General features: G+C 36.4%; 1 pseudogene; it reads left to right on the top strand.

The window, feature by feature from the left end:
- The first annotated feature begins 3,028 nt into the window (after window positions 1–3,028).
- LOC103210773 lies at window positions 3,029–3,958 on the top strand (annotated as a pseudogene).
- The last annotated feature ends 1,080 nt before the right edge of the window (window positions 3,959–5,038 follow it).

Raw genomic sequence — 5,038 nt, 5'->3', positions numbered from 1 at the left:
AGTTCAAACCCACCGGCCACACCTCAGAAGGAAGGTTGGGCAATCTACTTCTGTAGTGATACTGTCTCAGAAATCAAGGAGTCAGGTCTGACTTGACGGACCATAACAATAACAATATATGTATACACACACACGCACATACATAAACACACACATGTAAATAGCTCTAGTAGTACATGATTAAGTGTTTGACTGCTAACTGAAAGGTTAGTAGTATGAACTCATACAGCTGCTCTGTGGTAGAAAAAAACCCAATGATTTGTTTCCATGAATATTAAAGCCTAGGGAACCCAATGGGGGACTTTAACTCTGTCCTATAGTGTCATTATGAGTCAAAATCGATTAAATGAAAATAGACTTATGATTCAGAAACAAATTGAAGACACAAAACAACAATAACAACATGTGTGTGTATGTGTTGATGTATGCATAGATATACACAAACATATTCCATTATATATATAACATATAACTACATATGCATACCATATATATGGTAAACACATACACACATACACACATATATTACCCAGTTGATGGAAACTGCAAACAATTTTTAATTCTCTGTGTTGAAATGTTTGAAAACAGAGTGCATTTGGAAAATTTCATAGAATTCAAGTGAGCCTTGGGTTCCTTGGCCATGTGCTGGTGCATATGGTGGTTAAAGAGCATTAACTTCACAATTGCTACCATAGCCGAGTCACTGTCTTCCTCAAACTCCTGGTGCTTAGTGTTGCCCTAAGAATGTGGTGGTTAAAGAGCACTGAGTTCACAATTGCCACCATAGCCAAGTCACTGACATCCTCCAACTCCTGGTATTTTGTGTTGCCCTAAGAATGGTGTGATCCCTCCTGCCTACATCACAAGACACTCTGAGGGCTCAGTGGTATACTAGTGTAAATAACTTAATCAGACTATGTCCTTTGAAAAGACTTTAAAAATATTTCTTCTTTTGCAAACCATGATGTAGACATATTTCCAAATATTAACAACAAACACATTTCAAAAGTACCTTCTCCTCCACCCCTGATGCCTACAATACAATTTCTCTCCCCAGAGCCTGACAACAAATATTTATGATTATTTTTGCAGCCTTCTAAACACAGTTAATTTAAAAGACCTTTCTTTGCACATATATCTGCTTAATTTTTATTAATGGTTGCATAAAAATGTTGTGCCTGATTTATTAAAATACCTTTTGACGGACATTTGTTTCTGATCTTTTGTACCATGGAAAGGGCTACAATGATTGCCTTTGTTCATGTGAGTGTTTCTACAGAAATTTAATCAGTCGCAGACATAGTAGTAAAATTATAGGTATTGACAGATACCCCCTAAGAGATTACACTCGCTTACATGTCTACCAAAAATGTATGTTGTTGGTGTTTTTTCACATTTTCCAGCATGTTATGTAAACAAAAGTTTTTCAAAAAAATCACTTTACTAATCCAATGGGTATAAAATATATTTAGTTGGATTTTTAATTTCAGGGTCTTTAACTGTGATACATACAAATATCTTCTCATACGCTTAATTCCTTACAAAAGGAAAATGTTTCTTACTATTAGTTCTTTTGCCCATTATTTATTTGTGATGAAAGCTTTTAATGATGGAATGGTAAAATCTATTTGGAAAAATTATGCCTGCCATATATGTTATAAATATATATTTAGTAGTTTGGCTTTTTTTAATTTGGAGTATATTACTATTTGGGGAGTACATCTGACAATGCACACAAAACAATTTGTTTCTGGTATGCATTGTTACTATTGTTGTTAGATGCTCTCAAGTTGGATCCAATGCACAGCAGCCCTCTGTATAATGGAAAACATATTGCCCAGTGTCGCACCATCCTCACAATCACTGCTATACTCGAGTCCTTTGTCATGGTGACTCTGTCATTCCATCTCATTGAGGGTCTTCCTCTTTTTAGTGACCCTCTACTTTACCAAGAATGACGTCCTTCTCCTGAGACTGGTCCCTCCTTTTAACATGTCCAAAGTAAGTTAGACAAAATGTTATCATCCTCCTTTTAAGGAGCATTCTGGTTGTACTTCTTCAAAGAAAGATGTGTTCATTCTTCTGACAGTCCATAATCTATTCCATGTTCTTCATCAACATCATCATTCAGATACATCAATTCCTCTTCGGTCTATCTCAATCATTGTCCAGCTTTCACATGTGTATAAGCTGATTTGAAGATATCATGGCTTGGGTCAGTCATATACTTAGCCATAGATTTAGATATATATACATATTCATTTCTTTTTATTTCTACATTTCCTATTAAAGTTGGGTTATAAGACACTCAAGAATATTCATGACAATATTTGCATTAAAAAGATTCTACTCTGACTGAAGTCGACCTAACTAAGGACTTTTCTAGATCTTGACTGTGTAAGCTATAAACCTGAAATTTGAAAGGTATTCTGATATATGGCTAAAGTTTCCCTCTCTTTTTCCTTAATTATAGCCTCAAGTCTTCCTGGTTTTTGTATTCCTTTTTAAGAAATTATTAAAATAATAAAGAAAAAATGAATAAGGAGAAGAATGTAGCTTTTGATAACATGTTATGATAAAATTTTATAACTGGATTACCAGGTTCAAAAACTGAGAAAGCAGTTTGAAGTAAGTTACACACAAATTTTCTCTATTCTGATACATATTTATTTGTCATATTGATAGGTTATTTCTAAAAACAGGGGAAATATGTCAATCTCAGGAAATTATCCACTCATATCAAATCCTTAACAGAAATGTTTATTATATTTGAAAAGCTACTTATTTTTGTTATTATTATTTTCATGTTTCAACCACATATGCAACAAAGTAAATTAGTATTATGAATTTCACATTATTCAAAAAAATCAATACACAAAATGCTAAATTATTACCCATTGGTAATAGAAGTTTCCAGAGAAAATAGATATTTGAGCTCCAAATGTATCATTCATCTCATGAAATGATCACTTTTCTCCTTGCAGATTACCTATTGTTAACCCCTACTTTCCACACATCTATTGAAACAATGCAGCAAAACAAGAGTGTGAGTGAGTTCATATTCTTAGGACTGACACAGGATCCTATGAAACAGAAAATGGTGTTCCTAATTGCCTTCATTTTCTACACTGAAACTGTGGTGGGAAATTTGCTCATTATTGTGACCATCAAGTTCAGCCAGGCCCTTGGGAGTCCCATATACTTCTTCCTGTTTTATTTGTCCTTTGCTGATACCTGCTTCTCAACTTCCATAGTCCCTAGGCTAATTGTGGATTCACTCTCTACAGACAAAGTCATATCTTACAGTGAGTGCATGACTCAGGTCTTTGCACTGCATTTCTTTGGTGCTATGGAGATCTTTGTCCTCATCTTTATGGCTTTTGATCACTATGTGGCCATCTGTAAGCCCTTGCGTTACACAACCATTATGAGATGACAGGTGTGCATCATCTTGATTATTCTGGCTTGGATAGGGTCATTTATACATTCTATAACTCAGATTTTCCTGGCCTTGAAACTGCCCTTCTGTGGACCCAATTTAATTGATCACTATTGTTGTGATTTGCAACCCTTATTAAAACTTGCCTGTATGGATACTCATTTGATCAATCTACAGTTGGTGTCCAACAGTGGTGCTATTTGCTCAAGTGGTTTTATGCTTCTAATGATCTCATACTTTGTTATCTTGTATTCACTGAGAAACCACAGTGCAGAAGGGAGGAGAAAAGCCCTTTCCACTTGCATCTCTCACATCTTTGTAGTAATTTTATTCTTTGGTCCAACTATATTCAAGTATACACGTCCACCAACCACTTTCTCCATAGACAAAATGGTGTCACTTTTTTATACCATCGGGACACCCTTTCTCAACCCACTGATCTACACACTAAGGAATGCAGACATGAAAAATGCCATGAGAAAGTTATGGACTATCAAAATTACCTCAGATATCAAATGATCAGATGAAGGTGAATCTGTAAAGACATCAAATATGATAGTGTCTGATTATTGTGTAATGTCCAAACGTTTATAAGATGGCAGGTCATTTTTTTTTTTTTTCTGGTTTACAGGTAAAATAAATGTAGAATAAAGGACAAGTATTTATTCCTATGGATCATCTGATCTACGCCATGTCATTGTGAAGAACCCAATATAAACTTATGTGGCAATGCAAGAATTAATATGTCTTTGAAATATGTATAGGGATCAAATTGGAAACAGCAAATCCAAAGATGAGATAGGAAACCTAAGGGGTTGTTCTGGTTACCTAGTACTACTCTGACAAGAAATATACCACAAATGGGATGGTTGAGCAACCTGGAGTTTATTCTGTCACAGTTTGGAGGGTTTAAGCCCACGTTCAAATTGGCAGGCTCTAGGGGCTGTGTGAAAGCCCCTAGACCTTGGGCTTCAGCTCTGCCTCTTGCTCCCGGCCCACTGAAGCTAGAGACATCTCTTCACTCAGGCAGCTACTGGCTGTTGAGGCTAACAAACCCATGGTCCACAAATAAAATGGCACAGTCCCAATGTTACCAAACTACATAGCAGGCCATTAATTCAAGTCCATTATAAGTCCCAAGGTCTGCAGAGCATGCCAGGCTGCTGAGCAATGACACAGGTACACGCCAGGTCCAAGCATACCATAAGCTAGAGACCCAAAGCTCCTTCTTATATATAGGAAGCAGACCACATAACCAAAGCAGCTAGTCAGCTGCTTGTGGTACATCCCACCATGGGATCCCACCATGAAGTTGATAGCCAGTCTCATCTTGGGGAATAAGGACCACCAGCTGCCCAGCCACTCAACCAGGCCCAGCCAAGTTGACACAAACATAACCATCCCAGGGGTAGTGTGTTTGTGTTAATGGGAGTGGGGGGAACAATTAGGAAAAGGATGTTGAGATGGTTTTACAACTCAAAGAATGTAATTCATGTCTTGGAATTGTACATGTATAAATTGCTAATTGTTGAATGTTCTGCTGTGAATATTCTCAACAACAACAATAAAAATAAGTAACAATAAACTAATATATTTTTG

Source organism: Orycteropus afer, unplaced genomic scaffold (assembly GCF_000298275.1).
Source record: "Orycteropus afer afer isolate SDZICR_OR568_19922 unplaced genomic scaffold, OryAfe1.0 scaffold00650, whole genome shotgun sequence".
Taxonomy (NCBI): domain Eukaryota; kingdom Metazoa; phylum Chordata; class Mammalia; order Tubulidentata; family Orycteropodidae; genus Orycteropus; species Orycteropus afer.
The sequence above is the reverse complement of the archived record's forward strand: the minus strand, read 5'-3'. Positions and strand labels throughout refer to the sequence as shown.